The sequence below is a fragment of the Mustela lutreola genome, chromosome 9 (genome assembly GCF_030435805.1).
Source record: "Mustela lutreola isolate mMusLut2 chromosome 9, mMusLut2.pri, whole genome shotgun sequence".
Lineage (NCBI taxonomy): Eukaryota > Metazoa > Chordata > Mammalia > Carnivora > Mustelidae > Mustela > Mustela lutreola.
The window spans coordinates 68749122-68768878 of NC_081298.1; the positions used below are offsets into that span (position 1 = coordinate 68749122).

The window sequence follows — 19757 nt, forward strand, 5'->3', positions numbered from 1 at the left end:
AATCACAAGCAGTCGGAGAGGCAGGCAGAGAGAGAGGGAAGCAGGCTCCTGGCTGAGCAGAGAGCCCGATGCGGGACTCGATCCCAGGACCCTGAGATCATGACCTGAGCTGAAGGCAGCGGCTTAACCCACTGAGCCACCCAGGCGTCCCTATTTTTTATTTTTAAAGATTGTACTTATCTGGGGCACCTGGGTGGCTCAGTGGGTTAAGCCTCTGCCTTCAGCTCAGGTCATGATCTCGGGGTCCTGGGATCGAGCCCCGCATTGGCTCCCAGCTCGGCCTGCTTCCCTTCCTCTCTCTGCCTGCCTCTCTGCTTACCTGTGATCTGTCAAATAAATACAATCTTTAAGGGAAAAAAAAAAAAAAGATTGTATTTATCTGACAGAGAGAGAGAGAGATCACAAGTAGGCAGAGGGAGAAGTGGAAGCAGGCTCCCCGCCTAGCTGAGAGCCGATGTGGGGCTGGATCCCAGGACCCTGAGATCATGACCTGAGCCGAAGACAGGTCAGGCTTAACCCACTGAGCCACCCAGGCATCCCTTTTTATCATAATATTGATAATATCATAATATTATTTTATCATAATACTGATAATATCATAATATTGATATCAACTACCTGATCAAATAACTCAGGTTAGTCTAAATGGTGGTTTTCTTTGGGGGAAGGAGAGGATATAGCTTAAACACTGAAAAGTGTAACTCAGGGACACTTGGGTGCCTCAGCTGTCAAGCATCTGCCTTAGGCTCAGTTGGTCCTGAGATCCAGCCCCACACTGAGCTCCCGCTCGCTGCTCGGCGGGAGGCCTGCTTCTCCCTCTCCCACTTCCCTCTGCTCATGTTCCCTGCTCCCTCTCTGTCTCCGTCAAATAAATAAAATCTTTACCCAAAAAATAAATAAATAAATAAAAATAAAGAAACCTGTAACTCAAGTCCAGTTTCCACAAAGAAGTTAAACCACATTAAAATGTTTCATTTGAAAAAAGATTTCAAAATGGCTAATCAAAGATATTAGCATACTTAAATTACTCTAGAAGATCAAGTTATTTTCTTTTAAATCAATGTTTTGTTATAAACAAGTATCATCAACAGAAATAAGGATAAAACAAAGATTATGAAGAACTTTTTTCTTCACCTATACTTGTTAGATCAGTTGCTGGAAGACGACAGACCCTGTCATTTTATAAATTTTAAAGTGAACCAAAAACTACAAAAACCAATATTCCCCAAATCTACCCTATCTCCCTTCACCATTTAGTCTGAGTACAAAACAGTTTAATGGGAAATAGATTACATTTCCAGGGTCTACCTACTATCTGAGAATTTTACCTCATAGACAGTGAATTCCCTTAATCTGCAATACCACTGATATATAAAGTTTATTTCTACCATAAAACTTTAAAGCTACTAAGACATTATTTGGTTTCAACCCAAATTCTGAAATTAGCTAAGAAAAAAATAAGAAGACTCAAATACAATGTAGGAAAAAACACAATGGATATCCAGAAGTACCCATATTTCCCCAAATTATCTTACCACTAACCATAATTTTATATTTTATGTTTAGTATTACTTGAATAAATTTTGTTATTCAAATTCTGGAATTTAGAAAGTTTATTCTAACACTGACACTGTCAGTTGTTTCCCAACTAACTTTTTCTTAAAATCAGTGATCTGTGAAAGGCATAGTTCACAGAAAAAGTATAATACGTTATATTTTAATAAGTTAAATTTATTCACTTTATCTTATGAAAGAGCACTTACATCTTATGAAAGACTACTATGGAATTAGAATTATACTATTTTACTACTTTTAGCCTAGGTAATGTCACAGGATACTTTAAAATAGTTACATGTAACATACAAGTTTTCATACAATGTAGATAATATGTGTAACTAACACCAATGGGAGGGGATTCACTGTCAGTATCATGTGTAATAAAAGAAATGTTTACCAACTCATTTACAAGGGCAAGTTTAAAAACTGAGCCAATGGCGAAACAATTGGAATGCATCTCCACAATCAGTGAACTACACTATGGCAAATTCTACACTCCCAAGAGTGCCAAGAATCTATCGGCATCAAATTTTAATTCAAAAGACTTCATAAAAAATGTACACGATAGAAAAATAAATTTTCACGAGAAAACCACTTTTTCTGAACTTTTAAACTTGTGAATCGGACATTCTTAGAAGCACAGCTATTTAGACATACCATTCCTTCAGATGATGTAATCTTAAGGGATTTGGTAATTAGAACATGTTAATTACTTACATAAAATAATATTTATTGCCATGACTATCAGACTAACTTTAAAAGCTTTCACCCATTCCTGGGGTCTTCACAGAAATCAGACACCCGGTATGAGAAAACAGGTGTTCAAAGCTTCACTGGTCACTTCTAAGAGAATGATTACAACATAAAGAAATTCAAAGGATAATGTACAAAAACTGGGAGATCTTAACTAACGGGTATGAAAGATCACATAAAAATAGTATTTCATGTTGATAAAGCAACACAGAGAGCAACTGTAGAAACTGTGATTAAGACTTTATCAGAGCAAAACTAAATGAAAGGGAAAAAACACAAACACCATTAAAAGAAAATAACTCAAGAGAGAAATAAAAAAAAGCACAGGAAAGATCAGAATTATCCTGAAAAAAAATGTTGACCAAAAAAACTGTTCTAAATACTAACTTTTAAAAGTTCAACTGAAACAACACATTGCCCATTCGAAAAGCCTACAAAAACATTTCTTTAAAAATTTCCATTTTAATAGTTTAACTTCATATTTTTTAAAGCCTGTATGGAAAAGACTATAATAATTAGGATAACCTGTCTCTATTTAGAAATGCTCTATTAAAAAGGAGGCCAACACTAGGAACTTTGCTATTGCACAACAGAGAAAGTAAATGAAATAATGTCCATTAACATTCAGTGTGGATGGTATGTTTCTCCACCTCCCAGAACATAGGGACTTACACTATCTGACCCGAACAATCTACCACTTCTACATCCGTGCAGTAGCTCAAATAAAATGAGTTCCTGTGTTAATCCCACAATAAACCTCAGTAATTCTCACATCACAGTTGTAAACGTTTGTTAACAGAAAAAGAATGTTTTTCCCAAAATAGCTACATATCACTAAGACTACTCAAATTCCTAAATAATCCTTTTACAAGAGTCCTGCCAACTTTATTTTGATACATTAAACATGTGGAGCCTATTTTAAAAGGTCTTTAACTGTGACTTCATGAAAACAGCTTCCTAGTTAGTTCATAAAATATCTTCTTTTTAAAGTTTTCACGTTGTTTTTAAGCTGACTTGAATAGAGATGAATCTGGGCCAGCTATCAAATGCTTAAGAAGCAGTTTTGCCAAATAAGATGGGCAAATGTTCTAGATCTGCTAAATCCGACATGAGAGGTCAGACAACTTAAAAAACGAAATAACTATTTTCAACATTCACTGAGCCCCTCGTTTTTAAAATTACCTCGGTGTCATTTTCACATCTGACGTTTAAGAATACACCTGGGTTTTTTGTTGTTGTTTTGTTTTTTCTTTTCTTTTCTTTTTTTTAACGATATTAGGCTCAGTTTAAAAAAAAAAAAAAAAAAACTAATCTGCTGCAAAAAGCTGGTTAGTCTACTCCTGAAGGGTGTCTGAAGATTTGGATTGCTGGCGGTATAAGTTTCATTGAAAAACTTCTCTGTTAAAAAGAATGACATCCGGAAAGGATCGCTCGAGAGAAGAAAGGGAAGAGAAGCCCGGAGTCGGCTAAGAAAAGAAGCGATTTAAAGCCACTAAGAAGGAAGGTGGTGGTGAGACGCACAAACAGAAGAGCGAGAAAAGAAGATTTAACAAGGAAGTGAAGTGGAGCGCAGAGGGGGGCAGAAACTGATGAGGAAACAAATGGGAAAGCTAAGGGTTTTCGAATAAGCACGATCCAGGAAGGGATGAGTTAAGGCCTGGGGTAGCCCCGGTGTTTCGGTTTCAAAGAGATGCTCGCGGACTGGAGAAGAGAACGGGGGAAAGCAGTTTACTTTCAGGCGCTGGAGCAAAGTAAAATTCCCTGCCCCGAGCCTCTCCCAGACTCGGCCGAGCGCGGAGGCGGCGGCTGGGGAAGGGGCCTACCCAGGAGCCGGGCCCGGCGTTCTGCTCCCCCAGGCTCCACGGCAGAAGAGGAGAGGATAAGGCAAACAGGGCCCGCGACCGTGGCCCGGTGGCACCCCGAAAACAGTGCGGGGCCTCGGTGGTACCCGCGAGCCGTTTCCCCTGCGGCGGAGCGCCGAGCGGCCTTACCTGGGGCGAGGGAGGGAAGCGAGGTCTAGGGCGTCCGCTCTCGCCCGCCGCAGAGAACCCCTGATGCACTCAGCTCGGGCTTCCGACCGAGGCGCGACCCTGCCTCAGCCGCCGCTTCCCCGTCAGGGTCTCGGCCACCGCCTCCGCCGCCTCCGGAGCTGTTTACACCGTCGGGCCCCGCACGCCGCCGCCGCCGCCGCTGCCGCCTTCTCTCCACCCTAGCGCCGTTGCCGATTCGGCCGCCGCCACCTCCTCCGCCGCAGCCTCGTCTCTCTGGAGCATCTTCCAGCCACCGAACCCTGAGAAACAGAGACTCCAGCCGCGCCGGCAGGAAACTCCCCCGCAACTGCTAGGGGGACCAGGCGGTCAGAGCACCGGCGGCTTTTCCGCCATTGAGCAGCAGCCGCTCCGCTCCTTCTGCAACCCCCTCCCCGCACCCTGTCCTCCCCGCCCCTCGGCGAGCCCCGCCCCCAGCTCCCACCCATTGGGACGGTGCAGCCTCTCACTGCATTCGGTTGGCTAGTCGGCCCATCAATCACCACCCTCCCTCCCACTTCGGCTGCTCTGTACCACGGTACTTAGCTTGCCCCGCCCACAATGCCCCGCCTCTCAGGTCCTAATTCCCCATTGGACATCAGTGACCACCTTCAATTGGCAAGGTCAACTATCCATCAAACACCGCCCACTGAGTGAGACCCAACCCTTCATTACCATTTACTTCACTCAGCCCCGCCTCTGGGCGTTAGGGACCAACCCACCCTAACAGCCATAAGTAGAGATCGCCATCAATCAAATAACGCCCACCTGCACTCCGCCTCGCAAAGACCGAGCCCTAGCGATTCTCTTTTCTTATTGGTCCAAAGGGTGACCCGAACCCTTAATCATTGGCTTTCCGTGCGTGTCCGTCACTGAACCAATTTCCAAGTCCGTCACACTGGCTTTTTTCAAATGAACGCGCAAAAGGCGGGGAAGTATCCAAATAGCGATTGGCTAGTCTTCGAAAACGGTCAAATCCAGAGTGTGTGCGGATCCTTCCCATCCTACGAGAACCATGCCCCTTTATTTTTGACCTCTAAGCCATGCGTGAAAGAAGCGCCATAAAGGAGCCAACGCGCTGTCCGGTTATAGGTGTGGAAGCCTAGTCCCACCCGGAGTTACAGGGGGTTGGCTGCTGATTGGCTAACAAAGTCCTGTTAGGCCCTCATTGGAGGACATAAACGTCTCTCTTCGGCGTAGAGCCGGGAAGGGATGGCGCAGGGAAGGATAAGAAGGGGTCCGGGGAGAGGCAGTTGTTTTGCTTCAGCCAACGGGTGGGGCGAACGCGGGAGAGGGAAGCGCCGAACGCAGAGCTCTTGGGGGAGGTGTTGCGGGGAAGGAAAAAGCCCGGATGTGTCTTAACAATGAAATCATCGCCGACCAATCAGAGCTGCTGAGCCAGTCTACCTGCCTGACCTGTCCACAGTAAGGAAGGGAATGAGTTAGTGAGCGGAAAATTGGGGTGTCAGGAGACGGTGGAAAGCGATGTGAGAAAATGGGACAGGTGATCCCTTTAAGAGGACGCTGTGCTGTTGGGGGTTATTTTTATTCTTTCTAGGCCTGCAACGCCTGGCATTCAGCCCTTGACATTTCCGTGTTTTGTTTCTTAGTCAACATTGATTTTTAAAACTCTCGGCCTAGTCTTTGACATTCATTCGTTCGTTCCACAATTACTGAGCGCCTGCTATTTGGCAGGCACTGTTCCTGGAACTGGAGCTACAAAACTAAATTAGGCAATCCCACTACAAGATGGTAGGTGTTACCACTGAAACATGCAATGGACATAAGGGATCGTCCCTGTGGGTAAGTTTATCGAAGAAGGCTTCACAAAGAACAGTATGAGTCTAGAAGGAATCATTCAATAGTCAGAAGAGGGAAGTGGACAGCATTCCGTCAGCAACCGAATTAGACTAACAGGTATTGCAGATTAATTCCCCGCCAAAGAAACAAAACTTTAGTGTAATGAAAGTGTTCTAACACCTTAGGATACTTCCTCCCCCCACCCCCACCCCGGACGTGCCCTGCTAAAGGAGTTAAATCTTATTCACACCTTTGTGTAAACTGGTTTGGACAGACAAGTTAAGCTAAGACCCTGCAGAGTGCCATTCTTATTAGGGGCTGTGGGTGTTTTAGAAATAAGGGCAAATTTAGGAATTGGCCAGGTCGTGGTGAGGATGGCAGAAATAAAGACTCGATTGTAGTTCAGATTTTTTTCATCTCCGCCCCCAAATTTGCATAACGAGAGTGGGTTTTTTACAGTAGGGTGGCTGGATCACCAGCGCCATAATCACCCAGGGTGCAGATCCCTGGGTCTACTCACACCTGTAATATCAGGGACTCCTGAAACAAAACTTGGAAAGGTGAATTTCTAAATTCTCCAGATGCGTTTTATTCACACCCATGACTGAGATCCTCTAGTACAGGTAATAGAGATAGCATAGACTAAAACTTAGTTTCCCCGCTTCTTCATGCAGGGAAGTAAAACAATAAAGAAGAAAAACAATAAAGAAGAAAAACAAGTACGCCCTTTAGACTATGCCTTTCTCCTGTCCCCTTTACTATCAGTACTTAGGAAATATTTCTTAAATGACTTACAGAATACATTCCCTTAAATCACTCTCCTTTGTCTGACACACTTTATATATGGCAAAAGAAGTCTAGGATCCCAGCTTCCAAAATAGCAATCTAAAGATCATAAAAGTGGAGACGTTGTAGGACTTGGTCTTAAGAATTCAGGCAATCTCAGTAGGGCATCAGAGAAGTTTCTTGATCTGCCTGATTTCCTTCTCACTTTCCCTTGGTTGACCCTGAAACTAATACAAAGCACAATCATCTAGGTGGGTTGATGATCCCACATCATTCATTCTTTTAGTCACTAAAAATATAGATATACTGAATACTGGTCTAGGGACTAAGAATACAATAAGGATCAAAACACACTTAGGTTAACTTTAGGTGTTAGGTGTGCTTTATTTGATTTATTTGATTAAAACTCCAAACTAACAAAGAAGGTCCAATAAGATTAGAAATTTAAAAGGTAAATTGGTGTGTGCCATCATAAACATACAATGTATCACAAACATTGACTACCGTCATAGGGGGCTCCATTACTGTGTGAATGCAGCTAGGCTAAGCACTCTGAGTCTTGTTTTATTGTTCAGTAAATAGGACTCACAACATCTTCTGAAGCAAGGTAAAGAGCTTTAGATGCTGTTAATAATGCAAAGCACTTTCCAAAAGATAGTGGAAATATATACTGAATGTAATATAGAAAAAGTCCTGATTTTTCCAGTGTTGGCTTTCATTCTCTGATGTTCCTTTTTATTTTTTTAAGATTTTATTTATTTATTCGAGAGAGAGAGTACACATAATCTCGAGTGAGATAGGGACAGAGGGAGAGAGAGAATCATGGATCCTGATGTGGGGCCCTGTCTCACGATCCTGAGATCATGACCCCAGCTACTGACTGAGCCACCAAGATGCCCCTATTTTTTTTTTTTTTAAAGATTTATTTGTTGGGGCACCTGGCTGGCTCAGTGGGTTGATCGGTGGACTCTTGGTTTCTGCTTAGGTCATAATCTCAAGGATCATGAGATTGAGTCCCACACGGGGCTCTGTGCTTAGAAGGGAATCTGCTTGAAGATTCTCTCCCTCTGCCACTCCCCCCCCCCATGTGTGCTCTCTCTTTCTCTCAAATAAAATAAATAAATCCTTTCTTTAAAAGATTTATTTATTTGAGGGTGCCTGGGTGGCTCAGCTGAAGATTCTTGGTTTCAGCTCAGGTCATGATCTCAAAGGTCCTGACATGAAGCTGAAACCAAGAGTCAGAAACTCAACTGACTGAGCCACCACCTAGGCACTCCTGGTTTTCTTTTTTGAATAAGATATTAGGTATCAATGGTCACCAAGTTTCGGGTGCCTGAGTTTAGCTGGAGTCCTAAACCCACACTTGATAATCTCTGCCTATACTCTGGAGTACTCTGCCTACTTCATGTAATTATTATAAAGATGAAACAGGATGTGGCATACAATAGTACCTAATACATTGGCTGTCACAGTTGAATCATAATTTGCATATGTCCCATAGAATAAAGTTCACGTATTCATTCAGCATATTTATATGCCTGTTAAGTGCAGGCCATTTTGGTCTCTCTGACAGGGAGCTTGGGTGTCAAACTTCAAGTAGTCCAATTTCTACAGATTGATCCACTCCCCCTCTTAACCACTAGAAATATTCTATTGATAAAACTGTTTTCTTCATAAAAAAATTTTTTTTCACCGTTTCCACTTAAGAAGTACAAATACTTCTTAAGCATTCACTGTGAATCAGGTACTAATGATCAGGTAAATAATAGGCACTGCTGCCTTTGTTAATTAGCTATGATAGGGCGCCTGGGTGGCTCAGTGGGTTAAGCCACTGCCTTCGGCTCAGGTCATGATCTCAGGGTCCTGAGATAGAGTCCCGCATCGGGCTCTCTGCTCAGCAGGAGCCTGCTTCCCTTCCCCTCTCTCTGCCTGCCTCTCTGCCTACTGTGATCTCTCTCTGTCAAATAAATAAATAAAATCTTTTAAAAAAAAATTAGCTATGATATTGTGATACAATAAGAAATATATATTTAATCTTCATCCCAGTTCCTGGCAGAGAACTTCTAAAATCCTCATCATTTTGTGCATGATAGGAGTAAGGAGAGCATTTTTGTTGTTCATAAGAAGCGCCTCCTTTTTCTTAAGTAAGCTCTAGGCCCAACATGGGGCTTGAACTCAAGACCCTGAGATCAAGAGTCACATGTTCTACCACTGAGCCAGCCTGGTGCCCCATAAGAAGCCTTTTTGAACCCCTGAAGTTATGCTGATGAGGGAACTCATAGAGATGGCTGCTTGCCAGAGGAAGAAAGTGTGTAATGAGAAGGTCGGAACTTTCAGCCTTACTCCCTATTTCTGGGGAGGGCAAAGGAGATGGAAATGTTCTTAATCGGTGATTAAGATGCAATCAGTCATGCTTATGTAATGAAGCCCCCATAAAAACCCTACATGACTGGGTTTGGAGAACTCCTGGGGTGGTATACACACTGAGGTGCTAAGAAGGTTGTGATCTCGGTAAGGCCAGGGAAGCTCTATGCCTCTTCCCACGTAGCACGCCCTGTGCATCTCTTCCATTTGGCTGTTCCCAAGTTCTATCCTGTATATAAACTGATCGTAATAAGTAAAGTGCTTTCTGGAGTTCTGTGAACAGTTCTAGAAAAATTATCAACCCTGAGGAATGGGTTGTGGGAATCCCCATTTATAGCTGGGTGGTCAGTAGAAGAGGTCACAGCCTGGGACTTGTGATTGGCCTCTGAAAGTAGGAACAGTTCTGTGGGACTGAGTCCTTAATCTGTGGGAACGGCCCTAACTCTAAATAGTTGGTGTCAGAATTGCTTAAGGTGAGGGAAACAACCGATACATCCAGGTCAGAAGTGTTGTGAGTAGAGTAGGAAACAACTTTTCCTTTTCAATGACCACCACCATTTTCTTAGAAAGCCTCAACCCTGACTTTAATGAAACCATAATATGGTTTGATTTAAAACTTTCATTTAAAGTTTCTATTAAAAAGTTTGTCTCAAACAGCTCCAGAGAGCTCTTCAAGACGAAAGCCCTTTTATCCCAACGTATCTGGGATACGGCAAGAATTAGGCCACACAGGCTAAAAACTATCTTAAAAATCCATAAGAATATTGCTCTCTGCTCCATATTTAACATTTATTTCAACATTAAAATATCGTTTAAAGTTTTTATCATCATGAGGGGACAGGTTGTTTTGTTTTGTTTTGTTTTTTAATAAACCATGTCATAAAAGAAGAAGTATGTTTGGCTGACAGAAAACCTAAGCAGTGGCTTAAAGTACAGGGTGTGGGTACCATTTTCTTTCACATAACAAGAAGTTTGGAGGTGAGCAGTGATGTCAGGGTCAGTGCTTCTACAATTACCTTGTTGCCCCAAGATTGCAGGATGGTTACTGCAGCTTCTAGTAAGATGCCCAAGTTGAGGGCACCTGGGTGGCTCTGTTGGTTAACCTTCGGCTCAGGTCATGATCCCAGAGTCCTGGGACTGAATCCCCCATGGGGCTTCCAGCTCCATGGGGAGCCTCTTCTCCCTCTGACCTTCTCCCCTCTCATGGTCTCTCTTACTCTCTCTCTCTCAAATAAATAAATAAAATCTTTAAAAAAAAAAAAAAAAAGATGCCTTAAATTGAAGGCAGTAGGACAGGAGGAATCACATGGGGACCACCCCTAAGCTGTAAGGAAGGCCTGCAACTTAAGAGAACTGTGATGTTATGAGTTTCTGAGGGTAAAGGTTCTCCAACTTACCAAGCATCAGGATCCCCTGGAGGGATTGTGCGAACAAGGATTCTTAGGCCCCACCCCCAGAGTTTCTGATCCTGTAAATCTCTGGTCAAGACTTGATCATTTACCTTTCTAACAAATTCCTTCTAACTCTGCAGTTGCTGTTGGTCCAGGGACCACACTTTGAGAACCACTGACTTAGGCTAATCAGGATCCACTGCCCTGCATAGGTCTAGGGCTATCCAGACATATGGACATATAGAACACGTTAGCATTTAGCTATATTTCTGTTTTATCTCTGCACAGAAGAACAGAAAATAAATTCCTCCTCTCTCTCTCTCTGCCTGCCTCTGCCTAATTGTGATCTCTCTCTCACTCTGTCAAATAAATGAATAAAATTTAAAAAAAAAAAAAAAAAAGGAAGAAAATCAAGCCGGGGCACCTGGGTGGCTCAGTTGGTACTGTATGTGACACTTAATCTCGGGATTGCACGTTCAAGCCCAACGGTGGATATAGAGTTTACTTTGTAAATAAATAAATAAATAAATAAAATCTAGAAAGAAAGAAAGAAAGAAAGAGGAAGAAAGGGAGAAAGAGAAAGAAGGAAGAAAGGAAGGAGAGATGGAAGAAAGGAAGGAAGGAGAAGAAAGAAAAGGGAAAGGAAGGAAAAAAGAAAGGAAGGAACTAAGCTCAAACAGAGGCAAAGGCAAGAAGTCTTTGTAGACTCCAGTGGTTCCTCAATGCACACAGCCCTTTCTTTCCCAAGCCATTAAAGATATTAGGCTCTGGGGCATCTGGGTGGCTCAGTTGGGATGGCGTCTGCCTTCGGCTTAGCTCATGATCCTGGGGTCCTGGGATTGAGCCCCATGTCAGGCTCCCTCTCCTACTCCCCCTCCTTAGGCTCTCTCTCTCTCTGTCAAATAAATTAATTAAAATGTCTAAAACAACAACAACAACAAAAAAAAGATCTTAGGTTCTGAGATACCAGAACTTTACAGCCTTCTAACTTCCATTAAAATAAGATACAATGCCACAGGCAATACTTTAACTGAAGCTTATCCTTAAGGTCCACTCAGCTTGCATTCATCAGAGTTCCGCAAGAAACAGAAGATGCGCTCAAATTAGGAATTTTGAGGAGGGTGTAATAATAAAGGGACTATTTCCAAAGGTGCAGGCAAGGTAGAGATAAATCATACAGTTTAATCCCCTACCTCTAGTAGTAGGGAGGCACATTATCGCACTTGTGCCTGAAGGAATGTGGGTAGGAAGGGTTCATGGAACAGTACATGGAGAGAGTTGCAGAGTCCTGTGTCAAGAACTCTGATACCCTGTAATAAATACCCCAGCCTCACTCTCCTTTGATCTCCTGCCAGGGCTACCCCTTGGCCAAACCCAACTGTGCTGTAGCCTATCAATAGTATCCATTCAAGTCACAGAACAGAAGGGAGAAAGGTAGAGGGGCAGCCAGATATCTGGAGGGACAGCAAGAGATAACCAGCACAGACATATTTGAATTTTATACCATTTATTTCTAGTTCTAGAATTAGTCTTTTTTGTGGTCAAGGGAAAGTCAAATTATAAAACAAGGAAGAAAAATATTAGAAGAAATCCCTAAATCAACAGATCTTGGAGTATGGTCTGAAGACCTCCCTGAGGGTCCACAGGGTCAAAACTATTTTTGCAGTAAGAGTAAGACGTTATTTGCCTAGTTCACTGTCATTCTTTGAGTAGGAGACAGAACTTTCTGGAGGCTATATAACATGTACTATTGCAACATACTGCAACAGCAGATTCAGAGTGCAACTGTCTTCCATTAAGCCAGAGATTAAAGAGATTTGCAAACATAGAAGACAATGTCTCCTTCCTCACCCATATTTTCGTTTTAAGAAAATACAGTTGTTTCACAAAAAAATTCTACTTAGGTGAACACATAATGGGCTTATTTTTTTAATTAATTAAAAAATATTTTTAAATTTCTCAAATTTGGGGGTGCCTGGGTGGCTCAGTGGTTTGAGCCTCTGCCTTTGGCTCCGGTCATGATCTCAGGGTCCTGGGAGCATCGGTCCTGAGCAGAGAACCTGCTTCCTCCTACCCCTCTGTCTGTCTCTCTGCCTACTTGTGACTTCTCTCTCTGTCAAATAAATACATAAAATCTTAAAAAAAAAAAAAAAGAAAGAAAAAAAGAAAGAAAAAGAGAGCAAGGGAGAAGGAAGCAAGGAGAAAGAAAGGAAGAAAGAAAGAAAAGAGAAAAGAAGTAAAAGGAAAGAAAAAAGAGAAAGGAAAGGAGAAAGGAAGAATGACAGACTTACACATTACTGTATCACAGATTTGCTTGTTTTTTTATAGTTTGATGACTGTCTCAGTATAATTGGTTTCCTTTGAAACTCTGTGAACTGCATGTATTTGAAACCATTGTTTGAGAAGAAATCTACGGAATTTGCCAAAGAGGCACATCGAAGAAAAGAAAAAGGGGAGTAACAACCCCTGCTGCGGCAGCAATCTTCAGTTCAGGGAGGACATTATTCCTTTTGTTGTGCGTTGTACACAGTGACCGTCCAATGAGTATTTACTGCATTGCGTTTGGAGCATTTCAAGGAGTTGCCTGGAAGTTTTCCTTTCCCTCAGGGTCGCCCAGCCAGGGCCGGGTCGGCCCCCACCCCACTTCCTCCTGAGAGAGGAAGTTGATCCAACGATCGCCATCCCGCGAGCAATCCCCACAGCCCTGGAGGCCAAAGCTGGCTGCCTCCGAGTCAGAAGCTCCTTTGTGTTTTAAAGAGAGTGTGCTGGCCGGAGATGATTGAGATTACGGTTGCAACACAGTGGGTGGTATCAGAAACACTTTTCCCTTGGAGCCCAACCATATCTCTGCTGCAAAACTGCAAAATGTTTAAATGGGCTTGGCTGTGGGAAGCTCTACTCTCAGCCATTTATGTAAGCACTTTAGCATTTATGGCCAAGTTCATTTACATTATTCATTCGTTTTGTTATGTTTTGTTTTCTTTTTACAATAAACTATACATTTCTGCCAACTCTTCATTGTTTGCTTCTTAGCAGCCTCACCATTTGCTTATGCAATATGGTGGTTTGCACAGGCTTCAAAAACCCAAAAGGAAATCTTGTGCTACTTTTTCCTTCTTTTTCTTCCACATCTGCAACGACTCCTTTCCTGTTTACTGGTCTGAAGGCTCTTTTCTCCTGCTGTTAAAGCTGAGCATAAGCGCTGATCTTAAGAATCTAGGCAGGCTTTCAGATGTAGCAGACATCAAGAAGAAGACAAGAATAAAGCCACAGGTTGATTATTCTATAAACAAGTGTGCAGTAAGAGAATGCTCAATGAAAAGGTCATGGTGAAAGGGACACATGGGACTTGAATGCTGCTCATTTAAAAGGCTTCATAATAAGGCCCACCCATAATGTTCTTTAAATAAGGACCTTATGTTTCTGGCAAATGGTAGAGACCTCAGCCATCAGATAACTGGTCTAGAAGCAGGTATCTTGTCAAGACCTCGCCACAGTAAGGGTGAAGAGCAGGGTTGAGAAATTCAGGTTCTAAAGCCAAGGAGAAATGGAGACAGGAGAGGAAGCCAGAGGGTCCCAGCAAAACAGTCAGACTACACCACCAGCAGAAATAGCTGGAAATGAAAGCTGTAAGAGGCCAAATGAAGGCTTCTTTATTCTTCCTGCCGGTGACCAGAACTTATCCCCAAGTATGGGACTGGGTTCAAACGCTGGAGAAGGGTTAAGGTACAACACTTTAGAAGGATTGGGTAGCAAGGACAGGAAACGCCTTCATAGTAAGTTTCTAAAAGCTCCATGGTTGTTTTGTGTTTTTGTTTTATTTTTCAAAAAAATTTTATTAGGAAAATTTTCAGACACACCAATAGACTAATATTATATAATGAACCCCATGTACCCACCACACAGCTTAAACAATTCTCAACATTGTGACTATATGGCTTCGAAGATCCCTCTCCTCAATATTTTTTAAAGATTTTATTTATTGGGGCGCCTGCGTGGCTCAGTTGTTAAGGGCCTGCCTTCAGCTCAGGTCGTGATCCCAGGGTCTTGGAATGGAGCCCCACATCGGGCTCTCTGCTCAGTGGGAAGCCTGCTTCCCTTCCTCTCTCTCTGCCTCCCTCTCTACTTGGGATCTCTGTCTGTCAAACAAATAAATACAATCTTTTTTTTAAAAAAGCTTTTTTAAAAAAAAGTTATTTATTTATTTGAGAGAGAGAGAGCACAGAGGAAGGGGCAGAGGGAGAAGGGAAGCAGACTCCCTGCTGAGCGTGGAGCCCTTCCCAAGGCTCCCTCCCATCAATTTTTTTAAGATTCAGATTTTAGCCCTCTGATTTCTAGACTATCTTCCTCAGAAATGTGCCACATTCTCTTGACTCTAATTACTGTCTCAATGCATTTGAGCCCCAGTTGTGAAGCAAAAGCCCCATCCTTTGATGTACCTTTAACAGCCTACTGGATCTGTCAGTTTCAAGTTTCCAAGGCCTTTCAGTTTGTAGCAGTGTTGGTTGCCTTCTGAGCGGCCTCCACACCTTGACCTTATGTCCTGCTATAGAAACTCACTTAATTGATGTATGAGGGGATGCTTAGTTACCTTTCAGCCCCAGGTATTAATCTTGATTAAGCTGTCCATGAAAGTTTCATTCCCCCTTTTGGGAGGCTGATTGAGGAATGTGCATATGAGTTTTCCTTAAAACTCTGCCATAAAGAGTTTTCCTTATTCTCATAAAAGAATGTGAAAAAGATACTCTCTTCCTTTCTTGGAGCCAGACTACCTACATTTGAATCTTAGTGATCCCACTCAATAACTAGGTGACTCTGAGCAAGTTACTTAAATTCTCTGTACCTCAGTTTTTTAATCTGTAAAATCCAGATGATAGAAGCAACTCATGAGATTGTTGTAAAGAGCCAAGGAATTAATATAGGCAAAGTGCTTAGAACAGTGTCTGCCCTATCAATAGTGCTATCATTTAGCACTGTTTATTTTAGTTATTATTATTTTGTAAGGACGTGATGCTTGGAGCTGTAGCAGCCATCTTGTGACCATGAAGAGGCAAACTTGAGGATAAAGATCAACTCATTATGCATGAAAGAGAAGAGATGTGGAAAGGACTTTAATCATCAATGATGTCAACTTACTGAACTAAACAACCCTGGAACCAATCTACCCCTGAATTTCTTTTTTTTTTTTTAAAGATTTTATTTATTTATTTGATAGAGATCACAAGTGGGCAGAGAGGCAGGCAGAGAGAGAGGGGGAAGGAGGCTCCCCGCTGAGCAGAGAGCCCGATGTGGGGCTCGATCCCAGGACCCTGGGATCATAACCTGAGCCAAAGGCAGAGGCTTCAACCTACTGAGCCACTCAGGCGCCCCTACCCCTGAATTTCTTATTGAGATAATAATTTTGCTTATTATATGTGTCTCTTTCATTGAATTTTCTATTATTTGCAAACAAAAGCAGCCTAATTGACACATATGCCCCAACCAGATTTATTTTTTTTAATATTTTACTTTTAAGTAAAATCTATACCCAATATGGGGCTTGAACACACAACCTCAAAATCAAGAGTCTTACACTCTACTGACCAAACTATCCAGGCCACCTGCCCCAGTTAGATTTCTTTTTCCCTAAACTTGCTCAAGTTCATTGCCTCTGGTCAATGCATCAAAATTTCCCCATTCAGTATTCTTTATAATTCCCCATAAATAGCTATAAATAGCCAGTTGTGTCATTGTTGCCTTCCCACTTTTTCTTTCCCTCCATTAGCAAAGTTACCATTAGTGGCAAAACGAAACATAGTGCAACTAATGGCCTGAACTAGTCCTCATGAAAAGTGAGGAGCTCATAGAAAGTGAAAATATTAGTCACAGCCAACTTTGTCTTGTTCATACCATGTAGCACATAGTAGGCATTCAATGTATATTTGTTGAATGAATGGATGGAGGGATAGGTGGATGAGGGTATTTCTCAAATGAAGATATTCCAGAGAATAATTTTTCAGAGCAAGAAATCTTCATCAGGGGACGCCTGGGTGGCTCAGTTGGTTAAGCAGCTGCCTTCGGCTCAGGTCATGATCCCAGCGTCCTGGGATCAAGTCCCGCATCGGGCTCCTTGCTCAGCAGGGAGCCTGCTTCTCCCTCTGCCTCTGCTGCCATTCTGTCTGCCTGTGCTTGCTCTCTCCCTCTCTCTCTCTGACAAATAAATAAAATCTTTAAAAAAAAAAAAAAAAAAAAAAAAAAAAAGAAATCTTCATCAGGGGCACCTGGCTGGCTGTATCAATACAACATGACTTTTGATCTAGGGGTTGTGAGTTCAAGGCCCACATTGGATGTAGAGTTTATTTAAAAAAAAAAAAAAAAAAATCTTCCTCTGCCAAATAAGTTTGTTTACTTGATTAATCATTAAACAAAATTGCTTCAGGACTTCTCAGAGCCTTTAATATGCTTCTATGAGTTGAAAGAAGGACTCTACTATCCAGTGCCACCCCAGCTTAATTGGCCAGAGAGGCAATTATTCTCAAATTACCATTTTCTGGAGTTTCACAGAATATAGCTAGAGCAGTCAGTCTCAAGAGATTTTTGCCAATTATGGCTTTAGGCAGGAGAGAAAACTCTAGAACAACCTATACCTTATATTGCTTTCTTATCTAGTCATTCTCAATTACCACTGGAAAAATAGTTGGGCATTACAATGGGGTGTCATTCTATGGGAAAACTGGGGGCAATTACTATGCATGCATCAATTTTTGCAATTCTAGTATGGCTTACTGATTGTTGAAATAATGTGTACATATCCTAAAGTGTAAATATTGGAAAATCTCACACTAAAACACTATTGATACAAATATATACTACTGCATGTAGTAAATTAATTAAAGCCCCAGAGCAAACTGATAATGATAAGGCTTCACTGGGCACGAAATAGAAGAATAGCAACTTTTTAAAACCATAACTAACCTAAAACCATGCGGGTGAAGCACTGACAACAAAAGTATCTTTCCCGGGCGCCTGGGCGGCTCAGTCATTAAGCGTCTGCCCTCAGCTTAGGTCATGATCCCAGAGTCCTGGGATCGAGCCCCCATCTGGCTCCCTGCTCAGTGGGAAGCCCGCTTGTCCCTCTCCCACTCCCCCTGCTTGTGCTCCTTGTCAAGCTATGTCTTTCTCTGTCAAATAAAAAAATAAAGTCTCAAAAAAAAAAAGTGTCCTTCCTGAAACTGTTGGGAATTTCTACCAGTCATATAGCCCGCTACAGCAGATGTGTGGGTACGCCATCTCCCCAGAAGAACACTGAATTAGTCCTCATTAAACTCTAATAAGCCATAATTTAATTTATGAATACCAGAACTTTATAACCCTCAGGAACTCAGTAGGTTTCAAGTAAGCCTTCGTTTTATGTGACATTGAAAGTCATTGGAATTGGCTGAGAGAATATGCATAAGAACCAGAGACCAGGGGCGCCTGGGTGGCTCAGTGGGTTAAAGCCTCTACCTTCAGCTCAGGTCATGATCCCAGGGTCCTAGAATCAAGCCCCGCATCGGACTCCCTGGAGCCTGCTTCCCTTCCCCTCTCTCTGCCTGCTTCTCTGCCTACTTCTGATCTCTGTCTGTCAAATAAATAAATAAAATCTTAAAAAAAAAAAAAAAGAAAGAAACAGAGACCATACTTCTGAGAATGACTTCGGTGGGGCCTGTCTAGATTAGTATAGTGTGCAAAGAACCCATCTGTTTATCTCCCTCAAATGTTGGAAGCCCTCATGGAGGGCCCAGATTAGCCTTTTTATTATCAGGCCTATTTTATTAGCCGCCACTACTTAGTACTAACAGATTAGTTCAGATCATCATCTTCTCACACTTAAAGGCTCTAACACCTACCAGCAATTGCTACCCCCTAAATGACTAGTTAGCAGTTTAAGGTCTCCATGCATGGTGCTCAGAAGTTACCAAGGAAGGAGCACATGGCTGGCTCAGTCGGGAGAGCATGTGACTCTTGATCTCAGGGTCATGAGTTTGAGCCTCACGTTGGTTGTGGAGAGTACTAAAAATAAATTAATTAATTAAAATAAACTTTAAAAAAGAAAAGGTCATCAAATGAACCTGAGCGCTATTTTCAATATTTAAAAAAATCTAAAGGAAATCATGCATTCATTGCCCTGGTCATATTTTGTGCTTCCTCTGGAATTATACCAACTCAGTGAAGAAATACCAGTTATCTACTAGTGATCTGAAGTTCAGAATGACACTTTTGTATCTTTGGTTTGTAAAACATGCTAAAGTCCTCCTCACTTCATGTCTTCACTCATCAAAGTCTCCCCATTTTTAAAGTTTAGGCTCAAGATCCTGTGATCCCCAGAGATCTCTTATTACTCTTGAATTCTCCAGCACTGGTTGATAATTTTACTATCCTAGTTTCTTAACAAGTCCTAATCCCAGTCCCAAACGCTGGGTCCTATCTTTGCCATGGATTCTGAGTCAGCAGGGCACACATAGAATGGTCTCAACTAGGTAGATCCTTAACAAAGGAGAAAAAAAAAACCTTCTTTTTTTTTTTAAGATTTTATTTATTTATTTGACAGAGAGAGAGACAGGGAGAGGGAACACGAGTAGGGGGAGTGGAAGAGGGAGAAGCAGGCTTCCCACTGAGCAGAGGGCCCAATGCAAGGGGCCGATTCCAGGACCCTGGGATCAGGACCTGAGCCGAAGGCAGAGGCTTAACAACTGAGCCACCCAGATACCCCAATCACATCAGTTTTTAAAAGACAAAGGCAATTGTAGAGACAGTTATGCTAGTGTTAAATAACTATAAGAAAGATATTTTTCCGCTTCCCTTGTTTTCAAACAAAGAAGTTCCTGTTCTGAGATTCGGAGCTTTTAAATTTTAACCTAATCATCAGCTGATACAGTTCCAAATAAAACAGCCACTGAAGAAAGAAAGAGAAAACTGAATTTACACAATAAATTCATTCCAGCAATCACTAGCCAGGACTCCTAGAGCAAGTTATTTAGCTGCCATGAGACTCATTTCCTGCTACATAAGAGGGAGATCATACCTACTTTGTAAAGTAAAGATTACCATGAGGTAATTA

At 42.2% G+C, this 19757-nt stretch overlaps 1 protein-coding gene across 3 annotated transcripts in view; it reads right to left on the reverse strand.

Moving 5' to 3' along the window:
• Window positions 1–4443, reverse strand: part of PPM1B (protein phosphatase, Mg2+/Mn2+ dependent 1B) — a 97943-nt gene extending 93500 nt beyond the window's left edge. For all 3 annotated transcript variants that reach the window (XM_059134597.1, XM_059134598.1, XM_059134596.1), the window contains exon 1: window positions 4302–4443. The gene's annotated coding sequence lies outside the window, so the exon portion shown is untranslated. The remainder of the gene's footprint in view (window positions 1–4301) is intronic.
• Between the last annotated feature and the right edge of the window lie 15314 nt (window positions 4444–19757).